This window comes from Ovis canadensis, chromosome 2 (assembly GCF_042477335.2).
Source record: "Ovis canadensis isolate MfBH-ARS-UI-01 breed Bighorn chromosome 2, ARS-UI_OviCan_v2, whole genome shotgun sequence".
NCBI classification, from domain to species: Eukaryota; Metazoa; Chordata; class Mammalia; order Artiodactyla; family Bovidae; genus Ovis; species Ovis canadensis.
Window position 1 is genome coordinate 120154036 of NC_091246.1, and position 22085 is coordinate 120176120.

The 22085-nt window shown below is 44.3% G+C and overlaps 2 protein-coding genes across 4 annotated transcripts in view; one reads left to right on the forward strand and one right to left on the reverse strand.

Annotated features, from left to right (window-relative positions):
* The window catches only part of FAM168B (family with sequence similarity 168 member B), a 39889-nt gene extending 35163 nt beyond the window's left edge, over positions 1-4726 (reverse strand). Inside the window, exon 1 of the mRNA XM_069576861.1 lies at positions 4393-4726. The gene's annotated coding sequence lies outside the window, so the exon portion shown is untranslated. The remainder of the gene's footprint in view (positions 1-4392) is intronic.
* Positions 4727-21871: 17145 nt separating this feature from the next.
* The window catches only part of PLEKHB2 (pleckstrin homology domain containing B2), a 50001-nt gene continuing 49787 nt past the window's right edge, over positions 21872-22085 (forward strand). For 2 of the 3 annotated variants that reach the window (XM_069574232.1, XM_069574233.1), the window contains exon 1: positions 21872-22003. The gene's annotated coding sequence lies outside the window, so the exon portion shown is untranslated. The remainder of the gene's footprint in view (positions 22004-22085) is intronic. The other variant, XM_069574234.1, reaches the window with a different exon arrangement.

A 22085-nucleotide genomic window follows, 5' to 3' on the forward strand; every position in this document is an offset into this window, starting at 1 on the left:
CTGGAAATGGACAGTTTTCCCAACGTCAAAGAATGTTCAAACTACCATATAATTGTGCTCAGTTTATCGATCAGTGGACATGAATGCTGAACCCACTGACCAATCTTGACATCAATAAGAGCAAACTACTTATTTTTTTAAATTTTTATTTATTTTGGCTGTGCTGGGTCTTCACAGCTGCTCGAGCTTTCCTTTAGTTGTGCTGGGAGGTGGCTACTCTCCAGCTGCTGCTCCGGCTTCTCATCTGGCAGCCCCTCTCGTTACACGCCACAGGATCTAGAGTGTGCGGGCTTCATCGCTGCCACTCCTGGGCTCTAGAGCACAGGCTCAGCAGCTGTGGCACATAGGCAAGTGGGGTCTTCTTAGATCACGGATTGACTCCATGTCTCCTGCATTGGCTGGTGAACTCTTTACTACCACTAAGCAACCAGGGAAGCCCCCCCAGGCCACCTGTTACGTGCATCCTCATACCACGGAATCACTCTGCAGCATCTGAGATGTACTGCTACAAAAATACTAAAATCTGAATCCAGTGCACCCTACACATCTACCTCCCAGGTGACAGAAAAAGGCAGGAGTTAGAGAAAAATACTGAACACCATAAAGCAATCAGACAAAGCCAAAAGGAGGGAATCTAGAGGGCAAGGGGTCACTTCTTCAGTAAGTCAATGGTCTGGGAAAAGGCGGACAGTAGGGAGAAGGATGGTTCTAGATTAACATAGATTTAACAAAGGCCACAGGAGGTTTTTGTTTGAATCCTGATTTTAAGATGGAAAAAATTATAAAAAGGTATTTTAAGGATTGAGGGGTACAAACAAACATGGGCTAGATATCAAATGGCATTAAACAATCATTAATTTTGTTATATGTGAGAATAGCATTTTGTTATGTAAAGATGCATTGATTTTTAGAAGTGCGTATTAAACTGTACAAGGGTAAAAATGACACGATGTCTGTAATCTAAAACATTTTTTTTCTTTTTATTTTAATTGGAGGCTAATTACAATACTGTGGTGGTTCTGCCATGCATTCACATGAATCAGCCATGCGTGCACACGTGTTCCCCATCCTGACCCTCCCTCCCACCCCCCCATCCCATCTCTCAAGGTCATCCCAGCGCACCAGCCCTGAGCAACCTACATAATGGGATTGGTATGTTGGGCACATGGCTGTATGTTGCATTTGCATACTTTTTAAGTAATGAAAAGTTAAAGGTAAAAAACCACCATCACCACTCTGCCTGGGATTTTAGTGCCTATGGTCACCCAGAAACCACCAATTTCCCAGTCTGATTTGGTATGGTCCAAGAATCCCAATTTCAAGGCTAGAGCCAGAAAGAAAGAAAGAAAGCGAAGTCACTCAGTCCTGTCCGACTCTTTGCGACCACGTGAACTGTAGCCTACCAGGCTCCTCCATCCATGGGATTCTCCAGGCAAGAATACTGGAGTGGGCTGCCAAATTTCCTTCTCCAGGGGATCTTCCTGACCCAGGGATCAAACGCAGGTCTCCCACATTGCAGGCAGACGCTTTACCCTCTGAGCCACCAGGGAAGCTAGTGTCACTTTTTTTTTTAAGTTTCGCATTTGTAATGATGAAAATGTCAGAATTCCTATGGGTGGTTTGACATCTGCAGCAAAATAGGTAAGTCTCAGATTAGGGTTTCAGAGAAGGCAACGGCACCCCACTCCAGTACTCTTGCCTGGAAAATCCCATGGACGGAGGAGCCTGGTGGGCTGCAGTCCATGGGGTCGCGACTGAATGACTTCACGTTCACTTTTCACTTTTATGCATTGGAGAAGGAAATGGAAACCCCCTCCAGTGTTCTTGCCTGGAGAATCCCAGGGACAGCGGGGCCTACTGGGCTGCCACCTATGGGGTCGCACAGAGTCAGACACAACTGAAGGGACTTGGCAGCAGCAGATTAGGGTTTAAAAAAGATAACAGCAAAAATTTCTCAACTTGAAATCTAATAATCCTCAGAAAAAAAGTATATTTAGCATCCATCACTGTACTAATTTCTCTAGTCTCAAAATATACCATGACCTACACAAAGTTCCCACACAAAACAGTAATTCTAAAACTTTAAAAAAAAGAAAGTGAAGTCACTCAGTCGTGTCTGACTCTTTGCTACCCTGTGGACTGTAGAGGCCTTGTGTATTATTTTTCTTCATACCAAGAAAACTAAGGTCAAGGGGCTTAAATTCTCTCTCTCAGACAGCAATACACAAGATAAAATCCGAACACAATCAACACTGGAAAGTCTAGGTAACACCTGATAACATCAAGAAGAGCACATAATAAGACAGACTCTGAACGCCTCCAAACTCGAGCTTCACTATCAAGATTTCCAATCTGCTGGGAGACATCCACATATTTCTGCACAGAACTTCAAAGATATAGACATAAAGTGGAACACAGGCATAAGAAAAGTAACCATACCTCTATTTGGCTGGTGTGCTACTGTTTTAAAATTGCTCTCAACTGATCAGTGAAAAGAAGCTGTTTAAATAAGACAAGTTTGGGAGGCAAAAATTTGCCTTTAGGCTACCAAACCTATTAAAAAAAAACCTTAAAATAATATTATTTATACGCACTTAAGCTTCTTTTTCCCAACTCTAATCCTCTACCTCTGTGGCATTACACTCCTCATTTTCTCATTTGAAAATTGAAATAATTTTGACATCACAATTCTGTCTAACCTTAAAACGGAAATGAGTTGAATGGCAGTTGTAGAGTAGAATACTAAGTAAAAATCTAACAAATCTATCAGGCCTGGATAAGAGGGCAGAGGCAGTAATACCAATAGCAGTTTCCTCCGCCCTTCTGGCTTGTAGGATCCTTCCCCTATTCTGAAGAGCAGGAGGCAGGAAGAGGGGATGCTACCTGCTCCGCGTGTCCAGAGTGACTGCTACACAGAACCTAGAGAAAGGCTGCAGTTTCCAACTCTTAAAGCCTGCAGGGACCTCTACCACACCTTCAGTTCAGTTCAGTTGCTCAGTCGTGTCCAATTCTTTGCGACCCCATGGGCTGCAGTATGCCTGGCTTCCCTGTCCATGGCCAACTTCCAGAGCTTGCTCAAACTGTCCATCCTGTCGGTGATGCCATCCAACCATCTCATCCTCTGCAGTCCCCTACTCCTCCCGCCTTCAGTCTTGCCTAGGATCAGGGTCTTTTCCGATGTTCTTCACATCAGTGGCCGAAGTATTGGAGTTTCAGCTTCAACATCAGTCCTTCCAATGAACACGCAGGACTGACCTTTAGGATGGACTGGCTGGATCTCCTTGCACTCCAAGGGACTCTCAAGAGTCTTCTCCAACATCACAGTTCAAAAGCATCAATTCTTCGGCGCTCAGCCTTCATTATAGTCCAACTCTCACATCCATACAAGACTACTGGAAAAACAGCTTTGACTAGAGGCACCTTTGTAGGCACACCTTAGTTTGTCCATTTAGTCACAAATACGACTGAACGGAAGTAATTATGCAAACACATACTAAAGCAAGCCCACCCTATAAACCTCAAAACAAAAAAACTTCACAATGTGCACCATAGTACCTTCAACAACAGAACAGTTGGCCTAATTCTTTCCTGTCAGAGCAAAATTAACCCAATCCTTGTTTACTTAACCAAAGTTCTAAAATGTGTCCCTACTATTATTGCCAAGTTTTTCATATACTACTTGAGACAATAATCTTAAAAATTACACAAGGGTGACTTGAGAATTTAAGGAGGGGGAAGGAGACAAACCTTTCACTTAAAGAAAGCCTTGCTTGGCAAAACATTCCAAAATACTTTTATATATGAGTTTAATGAAGCACTAACTCATACAATCCATTAGATGCACGCTTATATACACTATAAAACAGGAAGACCCTATTCGTGGACGCTGTAAAGGCGCACCTCTCTTTCAAAGTGAACCAAGGCTGGGCCACGACACGTCTTTTCTGGATAAAACATTGAAACCCTTTCAAGCTAAAGCTTCTGCCAAGCAAATGGAATAATGTTTACTTTGTGAGAAAAGTGGATAGTTTACACACTGGAAACGATAAGATCCTACGAAGCGAAACACCACCCCATTGCTTCCCCATTTTTTGCATTTTCCTGATCTGATCACCTGGACCTTAAAAAAAAAAGACCCAGAGAACACTGCTGTGCAACAAACGCCGCTCTCGCCCGCCCAGGGGCAGCTTCCCCGCCGCCCACGCCGCACCTGCCAGCGCGCCCTGCAGCCCAGCCCCGCCTCCCTCCGGCAGCACCCGCCCGTCTGGCCCCGCGGGACAAAGCGCCGCCGCGGGCCCGACCTTGGCGCCGCCCAAATCGGCCGCACAAAGCGCCGCACTTCCGGCCGCGCACGCCGCCGCCAAGTCCGCCGCCCGCCCCGCCCGCACTCACCGCGCCGCGAGGGCAGACTGGGCCTCAGTGATCAGAGCTCGCCGGCCCAGGGCGGGCTCAGCGGTCGGGGTCGGTGAGAGGCGCGCGCTGCGTAGGCCTGCCCGTTGCGGGGCTGAGCCGCGAGGCCCGGGTCGCCGCCGCCGCCGCTTACCCGGCCCGCGCTCCCGCTCGCCCCGCTCTGCCCGGCCCGCCTCTCCGCAGCCCGCGCTGCTCGCCGACGCTGCGCTGCCGCCTAGCCCAAACCTCACTTCCGCCTGGAGCCCGCCTTGGCGGGGGCGCGCCGACACGTGACCCGCCGGCGCCTTCCGGGCTCCGTGTCGGCGTGCGCGCTCCCGCCGACGTCCGCGAGGCGACGGGAGCCGGAGGCCTCCGGGAACTGTCGCGTACAGAGGCCGTCGGGCCGAGTTTCTGTGGTCTCGGCGTCTGGCGCGTCCAGGGCGGGGGGGGTTCAGACAGAAGTCAAATGGCGCCCGCAGGATATCTGTTGACTCATTCGAATAAACGCTCCTGTGGAATATTTTTCCTTAGGCCATCTTTGGGTTCCTACTCTCATGGTATGGAAAGGGCCCAGTGGAACATAATTATAGTGGAACATAATAACTTCTTAAGGGAAAAAAAATGTATTCGATTTCGTGTGTTTAAATAGCCCCGCACTACAGGAACCCTTGTGTAAATGCAGGCGCGGCGGTGGGGGCGCGCTCCTCCCCAATGCCAGGCTCCGTCCCCCGGCCTGTGTGGTCGGCTGTCGGCTCAACTGCGGGACCTCCCGAGCTCGCGCGCTCGGCGCTCTTCGCGTTCGCCGTTCTGAGTGCTCTGCATTCGTTAAGTCACTTGACACAATAAGTCGTTTTACAAATGAAGCAGTTAAGGCACGAAGAGGCTGACAAGTTCCTTCGAGAGCAGACAACTTCTTGGAAGCCGACCAGATTGAAACCCGAACGTCTGACTTCAGGGCACTTGCTCTTAAAAGGGGACTTCGGGGTTTGCGCTTTCCCAGAGCTGCTCTCAACTATTTCTGTAACGTTACTAGGGCTCCCAGGTTCCCTGCGTGGATCTGAGAGCCAGTGGTTCTGCCTTGGAGAAAGGTGGAGGAATCCTGTGGTCTCTGCTCAGCTGGGAGGGTCCAGACAGTCTATCTTTCCCTGACCAAGCCGAGAACATCTACAGTTCCTAAAGACTGGTTGACATTTCTAAGATAGAAGTGCATGTTAAAATGCTACCCACTCCAGTATTCTTGTGCTTCCCTTGTGGCTCAGTTGGTAAAGAATCAGCCTGCAATGTGGGAGACCTGGGTGCAATCCCTGGGTTGGGAAACTGCCCTGGAGAAGGGAAAGGCTACCACTCCAGTATTCTGGACCAGAGAATTCCATGAACTGTATAGTCCATAGGGTTGCAAACAGTCGGACATGACAGCCACATTCACTAAAATAGTTGCAAAGGACTTGATTTTTGTCACACGTTAGAAGATGGTTTTAAATACAACTAGATGTTACTCTTAACCGTTGTAATACAGACACTATGGTGATTTGAGTCCCACTGAAAAGTGATAGTGAAGTCGCTCAGTCGTGTCCTACTCTTTGCCACCCCGTGGACTGTAGCCCACCAGGCTCCTCCATCCATGGAATTTTCCAGGCAAGAGTACTGGAGTGGGTTGCCATTTCCTTAGTTTCCATTTTAAAAGTACATGAATAAAGGGCTTTTCCTCGTGGTTTAATGGTTAAGAATTCACCTGCTGATGCAAGGGATGCAGTTAGATCCCTGGTCTGGGAAAATCCACATGCAGAAGAGCAACTACGCCAGAGCAGCACAACTACTGAGCCTGCCAGCCCTAGAGCCTGTGCTCCACCTTAAGAGAAGGCACTGCAATGAGAAGCCCATGTACCCTAAGGAAGAGTAGCCTTTGCTCATGGAAACTAGAAAAAGTCCTTGCAGTTTAAGGAAGACCCAATAAGCCAAAGATAATTTAGAAATACATGAATAAGTTCTGTAACAGTACAGAATTCCATTGTGCTTTTTCTTCTTAAACTCCTGTTTGCATACCACTGTCCGCACAGAATTTAACCCTAATATTAATATATTTGTGTATTTAGTCTCTCTATTTTTTAAAATCATTTGTATCTGTCAGGATAGCTAGGAAATGCTGCAGTAACAAGCCCCAGATCTCAGTGTTTTCACACAATAGAGAAGTTTATTTCTCACTTAAACATCACATCTGGAGCAAGTGGAATCATCTAAAAAACTATACTAACAAGAGCAACCAGTGATTATCAAAATGGGAAAAAATATAAGGTATCTAAATTAACAACGAATTAGAAGATATGATGGAAGAGAAGATCCATTTTATACAAGGTTGATTACTTATAGATAAAATAAAACAATATATAAAAATAACAATAATACCCAGAGATAAAACTTGCATAATAGTTGTGAAAGGTCTATATGAATAAAATTTAAAATATGCACCAAATCACACAAAAAACCTCTTAAATACATGGAGAAAAACATATTATTCTTGGATAATTTTTTCTAAATTTATGAATGTAATACAATTCCTATCAAACACCAATAATTACTTTTAATTAGGTAAAGTGATTCTGATTTACACATGAAAAAATCAACAAGAAAAATCAAAAGCAAGAGTATCTGGAGAATTCCCTAGAAGTTAGGACTCAGCTTTCATTGCCCAGGACCCAGGCTCAGTTCCTGATTGGGAAACTAAGATCCTTCAAGCCAAAAAATAGAATATTTGCCAGGAAAACATTGAGGGCAAAGAGTAATAGTAAGGGTGCTACTAGACCTATCGAAATAAGAAAATGTATTTAAAATCCTCAATGTGGAGGAGCTGGAAGGCTTTGAGCAAATATTTGCTCCACTCATGATGAAGGTTGGGAGCTGGAACAACCATAACGGAGGGTTATAAGCATTCATTGAGTGCCTGAGGCTGGGAACGGATGACGAAGGGTCAATACGCCCGGCCTTGAGGCGTTCAAAGGCTTCCTTTTGACCACCTGTTTCTTGGAGCAAGGACTGTTGTTTCATGATAAGACTCCCTTTAGAGTTTCGACAAGGCTATGTTATGTCTTGGGCGGTGGGAACTGTATTTTATGCTTGAATGCTTTGATGTTTATCGAGAAAGGCTACGTGCAAGTCTGCTTTATGCTCTGTTCCCTGAGACTATAAAACTGTGCAGCTGGATAATAAACTTTGTCAGTCCAGTAGAGGCTGTCCCTCAGTGTTCCTTTCAGAGCACGGTTCTCTGAGCCTTACACTCAACCAACAAAGCAGTGTGTCACGGATACATGAATAGACAGATCAGTGAAATAGAACATTCAGAAATACACTCAGATTATTTTCAGAAGTGATATCTGATAAAGGCAGCATCTCAAGTCACTGCGAAGAAAGATGGACTACTAAATAAATGGTATTTGGACAGAAACAGCCATCTGAAAAAATATAAAATTGAATCTATAGGTTACCATACCAGAATAAAATCCAAATCAAAAAAGATACAATGTACAACAATGGAATTATTAAAAAATAATAATAAAAATTTTTTATCTTGGAATAAAAAAGCCTTTTTTAAAAAATCAAACTTTAAACTTTTTATTTTTTATTTGGGTATAGCTGATTAACAATGTTGTGGCAGTTTCAGGTGAACAGCTAAAGGACTTAGCCTCACATATACATGTATCTGTTAGGTAGGAAGTTAGACAAAAGCAACAAGGGGAGGCCTGGCTGAAATGGATGCAAGCTGATCTCTGAACTCCATCTTAGACACACCCAGGAGAGCTCACTGATAGGCTGCAAAATAAACACAGAGACTTTTCAACTTCTGCATCTGTGTCTTAGGCACCACAAAATGACCACAGGGGCTTCTCCAAGTAACCTTAGGCAGTTAGGAGCCCAGTAAGGGATCATGAATATTCTACATCTAATTAAAACAGACTGAATTATGGAAAGACATAAACAGCAGGCTGCTGCTGCTAAGTCGCTTCAGTCGTGTCCGACTCTGTGCAACCCATAGACTGCAGCCCGTGAGGCTTCCCAGTCCCTGGGGTCCTCCAGGCAAGAACGCTGGAGTGGGATATCATTTCCTTCTCCGATAAAGAGCATAGTCTACTGTTATATAGCATATGCCCATTTGCATTCCCTTTCATTGATTGGAGGTGAGTACAAGAGCTACTTTAGTTAGTTAGTTCAGTCGCTCAGTCGTGTCTGACTCTTTGCGACCCCATGAATTGCAGCACGCCAGGCCTCCCTGTTTATCACCATCTCCCGGAGTTCACTCAGACTCATGTCCATCGAGTCAGTGATGCCATCCAGCCATCTCATCCTCTGTCATCCCCTTCTCCTCCTGCCACCAATCCCTCCCACCATCAGAGTGTTTTCCAATGAGTCAACTCTTCACATGAGGTGGCCAAAGTACTGGAGTTTCAGCTTTAGCATCATTCCTTCCAAAGAAATCCCAGGGCTGATCTCCTTCAGAATGGACTGGTTGGATCTCCTTGCAGTCCAAGGGACTCTCAAGAGTCATCTCCAACACCACAGTTCAAAAGCATCAATTCTTCGGTGCTCAGCCTTCTTCTCAGTCCAACTCTCACATCCATACATGACCACTGGAAAAACCATAGCCTTGACTAGACGGACCTTAGTCAGCAAAGTAATGTCTCTGCTTTTCAATATGCTATCTAGGTTGGTCATAACTTTTCTTCCAAGGAGTAAGCGTCTTTTAATTTCATGGCTGCAATCACCATCTCTGCAGTGATTTTGGAGCCCAGAAAAATAAAGTCTGACACTGTTTCCACTGTTTCCCCATCTATTTCCCATGAAATGATGGGACCGGATGCCATGATATTCGTTTTCTGAATGTTGAGCTTTAAGCCAACTTTTTCACTCTCCTCTTTCACTTTCATCAAGAGGCTTTTTAGCTCCTCTTTGCTTTCTGCCATAAGGTTGGTGTCATCTGCATATCTGAGGTTACTGATATTTCTCCCGGCAATCTTGATTCCAGCTTATGCTTCTTCCAGCCCAGCGTTTCTCATGATGTACTCTGCCTAGAAGTTAAATAAGCAGGGTGACAATACACAGCCTTGATGTACTCCTTTTCCTATTTGGAACCAGTCTGTTGTTCCATGTCCAGTTCTAACTGTTGCTTCCTGACCTGCATACAGATTTCTCAAGAGGCAGGTTAGGTGGTCTGGTATTCCCACCTCTTTCAGAATTTTCCACAGTTGATTGTGATCCACACAGTCAAAGGCTTTGGCATAGTCAATAAAGCAGAAACAGATGTTTTTCTGGAACTCTCTTGCTTTTTCCATGATAAGCGCTACTTTGCACGGGCCCAAAGGAGGAGACTGGAAGTATGAAAGGAGGAAGCCAAGAGGGATCAACAGGAAGAATGAGGAGGATTCCTTTGGGGTGGGCCTGTTCTCATGTCATTCAAGTGTCTAATAAGCGACTCCATGGACTGCAGCCCACCAGGCTGCTCCAGCCATGGGATTTTCCAGGCAAGAGTACTGGAGTGGGTTGCCATTGCCTTCTCAGAATAAAAGATCTGTCTGCTTGAGCTGAACAGCTGTAACTTGTCAGACCGTTTAGCCCATTGCTCCAAATTTTTGTTGCAATGAGACAAGAACCCAGGAAGAGAAGTAAACTGATCTGACATACCATTCTCCCCCAAACCTCTCTCGCATTCAGCATGGCACATGACGTTGAGCAGAGTTCCAAGAAAACCTTTTTAAGCTGCCTATCAAAATCTAGACATCGTGGGTATGAAAAGCTTTGGTTTGACAAAAAAAGTGCCATGAGAACAGCCAAAAGACGGATTAACAAATGATTAACCATTTGTCTTTGATTAACATTAACATTAAAAGACAAATTGACTTTAATATGGGAGATCTGGGTCCATCCCTGGGTTGAGAAGGTCCCCTGGAGAAGGAAAAGGCTACCCACTCCAGTATCCTGGCCTGGAGAATTCCATGGACTCTATAGTCTGTGGGGTCGCAAAGAGTTGGACACAACTGAGCAACTTTCAATTTCACTTTAAAAGACAAATGATTAACATTAAAAGACAAATAATTAACATTAACAAATAGCTCCAACACAAACCATAGGCAAAGAACTAATTTCCTTAGTATTTAAAGAGCTTCCAGAAGTCAATAAGACAAAGCCCTAAAATCCAATCAAAAAATGAGGAAAGTTCACAGAAAAAGAAATAAATTTCTCTTAATTACATGAAAAATAAAAAATAAAAAGATTCAACCTCACTCATAAAAAGAAAGTTAAAACTCTTTGAGAGAGGATTTCCCTGGGGTCAAGTGGTAAGACTCCGCGTTCCCAATGCTGGGGGCTTGGGTTCAGTCCCTGGTCGGAGGCCTAGATCCCACGTGTCACAACAAAGAGTTCACATGCCACAACTAAAGATCCTACAAGTCGACGAGGATGGAAGATTTCGAGTGCTACAGCTGAGACCCGGTACAGTCAAATAAAAATAGAATAAATATTTTTAAAAAAAACTCTTTTAGATAGCATCTTTTCCCCTCTTAGATTGACAAGCACCAAAAAGAAATTTTGACATGTGAACAGAAATACTCTCTATTGGTGAGGCTGTGGGGAAGCAGACACATAGCTGGATTGCAGAGGGGACCATTCAGTGTTGTATATCAAGACAAATATAGATTTCCCAGGTCGCTCGGTGGTAAAGAAACTGCCCACCAGTGCAGGAGACTCAGGTTCAGTCCCTGGGTGGGGAGGATCCCCTGGAGAAGGAAATGGCAACCTACTCCAGTATTCTTGCCTGGGAAATCCCATGGACAGAAAGGCTTGGTAGGCTACAGTCTGTGGGGTTGAAAAAGAGTCAAACACAATTTAGCAGCTATACAACATCAAATCAAGAAAAGTATACAGAAGAAAACTTTTCATTCTACAATTTCACTTCCGGGAGTTTGTCTACAGTGATACTCTCTGAAGTGTAAAATGAAATAGGTTCAGGCTTATTCATTGCAGCTTTGCTAGGAGTAGCAAAATATCTGAAACAATCCCAGTGTTTGTCATATTGGGACTGACTAAATAGTTGACTCTATAACTCGAGATAGAAATGAGCAGGTTATCTATATAATAAAATGGAAATATCTTCAAGGTAAACAACTTCCAGATGTTCAAGCTGGTTTTAGAAAAGGCAGAGGAACCAGAGATCAAATTGCCAACATCTGCGAGATCATTGAAAAAGCATGAGAGTTCCAGAAAAACATCTATTTCTGCTTTATTGACTATGCCAAATTCTTTGACTGTGTGGAACACAATAAACTGTGGAAAATTCTGAAAAAGATGGGAATAACAGACCACCTGACCTGCCTCTTGAGAAACCTATATTCAGTTCAGGAAGCAACAGTTAGAACTGGACATGGAACAACAGACTGGTTCCAAATAGGAAAAGGAGTACATCAAGGCTGTGTATTGTCACCCTGCTTATTTAACTTCTAGGCAGAGTACATCATGAGAAACGCTGGGCTGGAAGAAGCACAAGCTGGAATCAAGATTGCCAGGAGAAATATCAATAACCTCAGATATGCAGATGACACCACCCTTATGGCAGAAAGTGAAGAGGAACTAAAAAGCCTCTTGATGAAAGCGAAAGTGGAGAGTGAAAAAGTTGGCTTAAAGCTCAACATTCAGAAAACGAATATCATGGCATCTGGTCCCATCATTTCATGGCAAATAGAGGGGGAAACAGTGGAAACAGTGTCAGAGTTTACTTTTTTGGGCTCCAAAATCACTGCAAATGGTGATTGCAGCCATGAAATTAAAAGACACTTACTCCTTGGAAGGAAAGTTATGATCAACCTAGATAGCATATTGAAAAGCAGAGACATTACTTTGCCAACAAAGGTCCATCTAGTCAAGACTGTGGTTTTTCCTGTGGTCATGTATGGATGTGAGAGTTGGACTGTGAAGAAAGCTAAGCGCCGAAGAATTGATGCTTTTGAACTGTGGTGTTGGAGAAGACTCTTGAGAGTCCCTTGGACTGCAAGGAGATGCAACCAGTCCATCCTAAAGGAGATCAGTCCTGGGTGTTCATTGGAAGGACTGATGCTAAAGCTGAAACTCCATACTTTGGCCACCTCATGAGAAGAGTTGACTCATTGGAAAAGACTCTGATGCTGGGAGGGATTGGTGGCAGGAGGAGAAGGGGACGACAGAGGATGAGATGGCTGGATAGCATCACCGACTTGATGGACATGAGTTTGGGTGAACTCCGGGAGTTGGTGATGGACAGGGAGGCCTGGCGTGCTGCGATTCACGGGGTCGCAAAGAGTTGGACACGACTGAGCGACTGAATACTGAACTGAACTGAAACTGTTAAATGGACAAAGCAAAGAGTAGAACTGTTGTTTTGGGCTGAGATATGTCACCTACTTTCAATTGGTGTATAGAAGCCCTAAAGCCCAATGCCTCAAAATGTCTGTATTTGTAGATAGGGCTTTAAAGAGGTAATTAAGTTAAAATGAGGTCAGTAGGGTGGGCCTTTATTCAATCTGATTGATGTTTTTATAAGAGGAGATTATGATACAGACAAGATAGATCTATGGACAACCAAGTGAGGACACAGTGAGTAGGTGACCATCTGTAAGCCAAGGAGAGAGGAGAAAGGCCTCAGGAGAGGCCTAACTTGTTGGCACTTTGGACTTCCAGTCTGCAGAACTGTGAGAACGTCAATTTCCGTTGTCTAAACTGTCTTCTCTGTGATATTGTTAGGGGAAGCACACTGATTGAAACCGCCCACCCTGGCCAGGCACCATAGTACCCATTTGCATGAATTGTATTATGACAGGAGATCATGATAAGGAATATGGAACTAATAAGCCGCCACCAACCGGAAGAGTTCAGGAAAGGTCTAGTCCGTCCACTTCCCAGAATCCCTGCTAGCATCCATCTTGGCTGAACAAAGCGTGCACTGCCAGGAAAGACTCTGAATTAGTAATTGGCCAAAGACCACCCGGAAACTAATCCTATCACCATAAAACATGAGACTGTGAGCCATGCAGCAGAGTAGTTCTCCTGGGTTCCCTTACCCTACTGCTCTCCACCCGGGTGCCCTTTCCCAATAAAATCTCTTGCTTTGTCAGCACATGTGTCTCCTGGGACAATTCATTTCCGAGTGTTAGACAAGAGCCCACTTTTGGGCCCTGGACGGGGTCCCCCTTCCTTCTACAAATGGCGACTCTGGCGGGGACTCTTCTTCCCTGAGACTGACATCCTGACCACTCCGGGTACTCAGGGGCCAGCTTGCCTGTCAATGGACCATACCCAGCAACCACAACTGGGACCCTTTTGTTCCTGGTCTCCTCTTGATGCAGACAACTGGCTAGAGTGCCCCGACCGGGTAAGGAACAAGAGACTTTACTGACCTCTCTCCCCTTGCCTCTCTTTCCTCTCCTTAACCCTTCCTATCCTTCCTCGTTTTTCTAGTTCCCCGGTCCTGGATGCAGGAATCTGGTTGAAGGGCCTCAGCCTGAGCTGAGGATTGGAGACTGAGCGCCTCCTCTTGGCAGAGATCTCGAATTCTGGTTCCGTTCTGGTCTGGTTTCTGGTAGGGCCGAGTCCCAGTCCTCCATTCTCTGGAGGCCCAGGGGAAAGCCCCATAACACCTGGGTAGCTACAGGTGGCAGGAGACGTCTGTAAGGCTACCCCTTTTGCCCTGCTCTCCCGCCTCCTCCCCCTTTTTCTTTCAAGCTGGCTTCCTTTGCTCCCTGCGAAATCTTTGAAGCTGTTAGTACTTGGATCTGAAGTTCTGTGTCTCTATAGGAGGCTTTCTGAGAGACTGTATTCTTGTATTTAAGGGAATGTCTGATGAGGACCGCCAGGTTTATATGCGTGTGTTTTAACTCTGTGTTCTGTGTTGTGATTTTTGATGGCCATTTTGCTTTGTCTGGCCACCATTTGGTTTAGACCTGTCACCATTTTGTTAGAACTTGATTTTCTTTCCCTGTGCCTTGAGACCAGGGCCCTCAGGAACACTTATCTAGACCATCTCTAACTCCTGAGACTGAGGGAAAAGGGGAAAAAGACTTTAAAATTTTTATTTATTTCAACTGTTTTTTTATAAACAAGTAAATTTTATATTGTAATATCTAATTCATGACTAAACTTAGAAAATGAAGCTAGATCTTGCACTGTGTCTGTCTAAATATGTCTTGGTATGTCTTTGTCTCTGGGTAATATTTTTGAGGTTAATTTGTAAATGAGCTCTATTTAATTGGCTTAAAAAAAGGTAAGCAGTTACAAATCAAATAATTCTAAATTAAACAATAAATTCCAGGTTCATGTGAACTGGGAAATATTTAGTATTAAATACTTGATATTAATGTTTGTTTGTTGACCTATCGAATATAGACATGTCTTAGAGTAATTAACATTAAGTAGAATATTTTCATTGTACCTAGGTTTAATATAAGTTAAATATTATACCTCTTACTAGTTTGTCAACAAGGAAATTACCTCGAGTGAAGAAACTTCTTAAAAAATGTAAATGAATATGAGCTTTTATATAAAAGCTATTAAAAATAATTATTCTTTAGAAATATCTGTCTAAAATAGTCTCTCCAGATTGGTGGAACTTAAATTTCTAAAAGTTGTGCCAAGTGTGCTAAGTGTTGGCAGTCTATCAAATAGTTAGGTCATTTCCAAATAAAATAAGATTTTGAAACATTTACTACTAAACACGAATTTCCTTTTACAGAGAAACTAAAGAGATTTGGGACTATAAATAAATAATGGTTGGTGCCATCCTAAAGGCACTAACACCCCACTCCAGTACTCTTGCCGAGTTGGACACGACTGAGCGACTTCACTTTCACTTTTCACTTTCATGCATTGGAGATGGAAATGGCAACCCACTCCAGTGTTCTTGCCTGGAGAATCCCGGGGACTGGGGAGCCTGATGGGCTGCCGTCTATGGGGTGGCACAGAGTCGGACAGGACTGAAGTGACTTAGCAGCAGCAGCAGCAGCAAAATGTTCTAAGAAAGCAAGGGTTTTAGAAATTATCACTGGTATTTATGCTCAGCAATCTATAAAATGCTAATATAAATGTTAGTTCTTGGTTGCTAAAGGAAAGTAGGAAGTGTGTTTTCATTAAAAAAAAAAAGTAAAAGGTATAAAAAAATACTAAAAAGAGTTATGCATGGTCAGGATTTTCTAAAATTGGATTGCAATTAGGTAGATAAATGGATTTTGTTAAAAATTACACAGCCATAAAAAAAACTGGTTAGAGTCAACTAGGTCCAAGATGGTGGAGCTGACTTTCACTAGACCTGGAGTCTTGTTATTTACTCCCATGTGACATATCAACAAGCTAAATAATACACCCATCAACATTGACTAAATCTGACCAAATGTTCTAAATGCTTTTAACTGATCTTTTTGATAAAACTTCCTAAATAAAATTCTTTTGAAGTTCCTTAGACCTCTAGCTAACTTTGGGATGATTTAGAGGGCCCCTTTTGAACTGCGCTGTTGGAGAAGACTCTTGAGAGTCCCTTGGACTGCAAGGAGATCCAACCAGTCCATTCTGAAGGAGATCAGCCCTGGGATTTCTTTGGAAGGAATGATGCTAAGGCTGAAACTCCAGTACTTTGGCCACCTCATGCGAAGAGTTGACTCATTGGAAAAGACTCTGATGCTGGGAGGGATTGGTGGCAGGAGGAGAAGGGGATGACAGAGGATGAGATGGCTGGATGGCATCACTGACTTGATGGACGTGAGTCTGGGTGAACTCCAGGAGTTGGTGATGGACAGGGAGGCCTGGCGTGCTGCGATTCACGGGGTCACAAGGAGTCGGACACAACTGAGCGACTGAACTGAACCGAAACATCCCAAACAGAGAAATTAAACTGTGTTTATTTGGTTGGTTAAATTACATGAGAAAAGATGATCAAATTGTTGCAGGAAGAGGGACCCCTTCTAGGGCCTGAAACTGGGCTCTTGTCTAACACTCGGAAATGAATTGTCCCAGGAGACACATGTGCTGACAAAGCAAGGGATTTTATTGGGAAAGGGCACCCGGGTGGAGAGCAGTAGGGTAAGGGAACCCAGGAGAACAGCTCTGCCACGTGACTGTGGATCATATCATGAACTCGTTATTGCAAAATTCAGGCTGAAATTGAAGAAAGCAGGGAGAATCACTGGGCTTCCCAGGTGGCTCAGTGGTAAAGAATCTGCCTGCTAATGTAGGAGACACCGGAGATATGGGTTTGATCCCTGAGTCAGGAAGGTCCCTTGGATGAAGAAATGGCAACTCACTCCAGTATTCTTGCCTGGATAATCTCATGAACAGAGGAGCCTGGTAGTCTAAAGTCCACAAGGTCACAAATAGTCATACATGACTGAGTGAGCAAATGGAAAACCACTAGGCCATTCAAGTATGACCTATTAATAAGTCAATTCCCTATGATTATACACTGGAGGCGACTAATAGATTCAAGGGATTAGATCTGATAAACAGAGTGCCTGAAGAAATATGGATGGAAGTTTGTAACAGGAAACTGAAAGTGAAAGTCACTCAGTCGCGCCTGGCTTTTTGCAACCCCATGGACTGTAATCCATGGAATTCTCCAGGCCAGAATACTGGAGTGGGTAGCCATTCCCTTCTGCAGGGGATCTTCCCGACCCAGGGATCAAATCCAGGTCTCCCACATTGGCAGTGACCAAAACCATCCCACAGAAAAAGAAACGCAAAAAGGCAAAGTGGTTTGAGGAGGCTTTACAAATAGCTTAGGAAAGAAGAGAAAAGGCAGAGAGAAAGGGGAAGATATACTCAAATGAATGCAGACTTCCAGAGAAGAGCAAGGGAGATAAAAAGGCCTTCTCAAATGAACAATGCAAAGAGTTAGAGGAAAATAATAGAATGGGAAAGACTAGAGATCCTTTCAAGAAAATTGGAGATATCAGGGAACATTTCATGCAAGGATGGGAATGATGAAGGACAGAAAAGGTAAGACCTACTGGAAGCAGTAGAGATTAAGAAGCGTGTCAAGAATATACAGAACTATACCAAAAAAGGTCTTAATGACCCACATAACCATGATGGTGTGGTCACTCACCTAGAGCCATACATTGTGGAGTTTGAAGTCAAGTAGGCCAAAAGAAGCATTTCTGTGAACAAATCTAGTGGAAGTGACGGAATTCGGGCTGAGCTATTCCAAATCCTAAGAGATGATGCTGTTAAAGTGCTGCACTCAGTATGCCAGCAAATTTGGAAAACTCAGCAGTGGCCGCAGGACTGAAAAAGGTCAGTTTTCATTCCAGTCCTGAAGGGCAATGCCAAAGAATGTTCAACCTACCATACAATTGCACTTACTTCCCATGCTAGCAAGGTTATGCTTAAAATCCTTCAGGCTAGGATTCAGCAGTATGTGAACCAAGAGCTTTTGGGTGTACAAGCTGGGTTTTGAAGAGGCAGAGGAACCAGAGATCAAACTGCCAACATTCATTGGATCATGCAGAAAGCAAAGGAGTTCCAGAAAAACATCTAATGCTGCTTCATTATCTAGGCTAAAGCCTTTGACTATATGAATCATAACAAACTGTGGACAATTCTTAAATAGATGGGAGTACAAGACCACCTTACCTGTCTTCTGAGAAATTTGTATGTGCATTAAGCAAGAGTTAGAACCAGACATGGAATAGTTGACTGGTTCAAAATTGAGGAAGGAGTATGACAAAACTACATATTGTCACCCTGGTTATTTAACTTATATGCAGAGTACATCATGTGAAATGCCAGCAACTCAGCTTGTGATTCAGCGATGAATCACAAGCTGGAATCAAGATAACCAGGAGAAATATCAAGAACCTCAGATATGCAGATGATACCACTCTAAAGGCAAAAAGTGAAGAGGAGCTAAAGAGCCTCATGATGAGGGTGAAAGAGAGTCCAAAAGCTGGCTTGAAAGTTGACATCAAAAATAACTAATATTAATGGCATCCAGCCCCATCACTTCACAGCAAATAAAAGGGGAAAGAATGGAAGCAATGACAGATTTTATTTTCCTGGGCTCTGTAATTACTGTAGATGGTGACTGCAGCCATGAAATTAAAAGCCACTTGCTCCTTGGAAGGAATCAAGCTCAGGCCCCCTGCTTTGGGAGTTCAGTCTTAGCCACTGGACCACCAGGGAAGTCCCCAGTTTTTTTTTTTTGGCTGCACTGGGTCTTTGGTCCTGCGTATGGATTTTTTTCTAGTGGGTGCAAGAGGGGGGTGCTCTCTAGTGGCAGTGTGTGGTGCACGAGCTTCTTCCTGTGCTGTGTCCCACTGCTGAGGCCCGAGGGCTCTAGTGTGCTGACACAGGTGCGCTCACGGGCTTAGCTGCCTCGCGGCATGTGGAAGCTTCCCTGACCAGGGACCAAACTGGTGTCCCTGCATTAACAGGTAGCTTCTTAACCACTGGACCACCAGGGAAGTCCCCCAAGAAGGTATTTTTTAAAGTCCCAAATAGTTTCAGAAAACAAGTTAAAGGACGCTGTCAGTTAACTGAAAATTTGAGATAACTGATCATAAAAGTAAGCAATTGGGGTCGGAGGCTTCTGATTCAAGATGGCAGATCAAGAACATACTTCTCCATTTCTCCTTACACTTTCATGAAATAGATGATAAATGTTTAAAAAATAATAGACATCAGAGAAAGCTGAAGCAGCAGTAGAGGCCCTGGTGCATACAGTTGGGGAGGGAAGGGACTCACTTTTAAGTGGATAATTCAAATAGGCAGAAAAAGCTGCAACCCAGAGCAGGTGTGAGGGGGCAGAGGGGAAAGGTGGTGAGAAACGAAGCTGGAAACAGGAAGAGTAACTGCAAGGCTGCCTGTGCCACAGCTGGACCTCGTCTATCTTCCCCATTCTCATATGATGTTAGTTTCATGTTTATAGTGAGCAAAAACCTAACTGATCTCCTCAGAAGAAATGAACTCAACTGAAGAAAGCCGAGGCTTCTCAGGAGATGTTGAGGGCAAAATAAAGTCAAATCTAAGCGTACAAAAACTTCTTTCTTAGCGGCAGTTCCTGCACTTCCTCATAGTAGGAGCAAAAGTGTATCAAGTTTGGTGGAAGAGCTTCTGTTCTGGGTTAGACTTCGCTTTGACTTGCCCTGCAGTCAGTTCTCACTAGAACTGTATGTCTATTGGGAGAGATTTGGGGTACTGATGAAAACTGTGAAGCTGGTGAAGTTCCACTGCTCTACCCCAAGTGGTACCTCTGCTTTAGATAGACAGACAGATACTGTGAGGGGTGGGCAGGGGGACAGTAATCCATAAATAGAACAGGAGCAGTTATGATTCATTTAGAACAGGTAAAGGAAGCGGGAAATAAAAGAACGTCTCTATGTCTATTACCTCCTGTTGCTTGGAAGATTCTCATTCCAGATTATGTGGGGTGTGGCAGGGAGATGACATTTTACTTCATGTCCTGTTTTTAAAATTTTTAAAATTTATTTTTGGCTGCACTGGGTTTTCCTTGCTGGTCTCTAGTTTCAGCGATTAGGGGCTACTCTTCTTTGGGGTGTACGGCTCTCTCATCGTGGTGGCTTCTCACGCTGAGGAGGACTGGCTCTCAGGGCTTGGGTCTCAGTACTTGCAGCTCTCTAGCTCTAGAGCGTGGGCTCTGTGGTTGTGGTCCATGGGCTTCATTACCCTGCAGCATGTAGAATCTTCTCACATGAGCGATCAAACCCGTGTCCCTTGCATTGGCAGGTGGATTCTTAACCATTGGACCACCAGGCAAGTTCCATGTCTTATCTAGACATTCTTTCTTAACCACAAGAACTTTCCACTTTCAGTTTTTCAATATAAAGCAGTACTAGTAACTGGGAAGTGGGGCTAATCAGATCATAGTTTGGTTTGCTTGACTTGAGTACCCCACAATCAATGGAGACAGAGTCAGGCAACTGATGGAAACAGTTTCAGTGTGGTTCCCTGAGGCACACCTTTCAGTACTGGCCACATATTCAGTATTGGGAAATGTGTGAATTACCCAAGGTTAGCTTTCTCCCTACTGTACTTTTCTTGTCAGCAAGCTTGGACAGAAAGCCAATTTTACTAAAGCAGAAAACTTACTCAACAGGTGTACCTGCTCCAGTTCCCAGAACATCTATCTACCTACAACTGGACTCAAGTACTACTTTTTCTTGTTCATTTGTTCAAGTGGTTTTGTTTCACTGATTCGTTAAAGAAAATTTCGAACGTACAGAAAAGCAGGAAGAAGAAATAAGTCATCTGGAGTCCTGTCACTCAAAGGCAATATGCTAGTGTATTTTTTGGACCCTCCAAATCCAAGCTCTGCAAGATATCTAACACTGAAGGTAGTCAGAGTTAGACCTGTAGCTCTACTGAGACGGTCAGCATCCCCCAGGATACTGAAAGAGTATTTCTGTCACTCAGTTTCCCCTAATGTTAACATCTTACATAACCATGGTACGACTGTCAGAGCTAAACATGGCCAATAATTACTCAGTTTCCCCTAATGTTAACATCTTACATAACCATGGTACGACTGTCAGAGCTAAACATGGCCAATAATTACTGTTAACTAAAATGAGAATTTGGAATTTATGAATTCTTTCACTAACATCTTTTTTCCTTTTTTCTGTCACAGGATCCCATCTAGGACACTACATTGCATGCGAGTTTCTCAGTCTTTCTTTGTTTTTCACTACCTGAGTTTTGAGGAATACTGGTGAAGCATTTTGCGGAATATTCCTCAAGTGAGATTTGTCTGATGTTCTTCTCATAGTTAGACTAGGGCTATGCTTTTTCGGGGGAGTAAGACTGTAGGAAAAGCGACCTTGTCATTATGTCATATCAAGGGTAAATACTACCAAAAAGACATTGCTGTTTATGTTAACCTTGATCATGCGGTTGAGCAGTGTGTGACAGGTTTCTTCATCGTGAAGTAATTTTTCCTTTTGCCAACACTTACCGTGGGAGGAAATGACTAGGCACAGCTCATGCTCAGGGATGGGTGGGTGGCGATTAATAAATCTTCTGGATGGAGTGTGATTCATTAGAATTCTTCTTTAAGGAAGACTTAGCTCCCTTCCCAAATAATATATTTACTTACAGCAGAGTAGACTCTAGTATACTTACCTTACATTCTAAATAAAACTGTGCCAGGTTTGGGCACTGGGAGCTGTTGCTGGTTGAGTCCTTTGTCCCTTGACACACCTACACGTATTTTTGGGTATTCCTGACTTATGGCGCTGTGGGATGCTGCGGACTCAGTCGTACTTTCCCCGTCCCAGTTCTAGAGTCACCGGTATCTCTCAAGAGCCCTGCCCAGCTCCTTTTGCGGGAAAGTGGTATTTACAAGCCATGTCAGGGGAGTCTACAGTGCCCTTCCAGTTGAAACTTAAGCCTGACCCTGCCCACGCCGCCCCCGTTAGTCAGGCCCGTTCGGGCCCCGCCGCACGTCCGGCCTGCCTCGCGTGCCCTGCGCATGCGCGCCGGGAGGCGTGACGTCTGACGGCGGCCGGGACGCCAGCGTGAGGCCGCCGGTGCCGAGTAACCCGGCAGTGTCCTTTCGCTTCGGCCCTGTTTCTGTGCGCGGTGGTGGCCGGACGCTTTCCAGGTGAATATTCCTGTCCGAAATCGGCGACCCAGACGCCCTCCGGCCGGGCCCACGCACCCTGTGCCCATCCGAGGAGACCCCA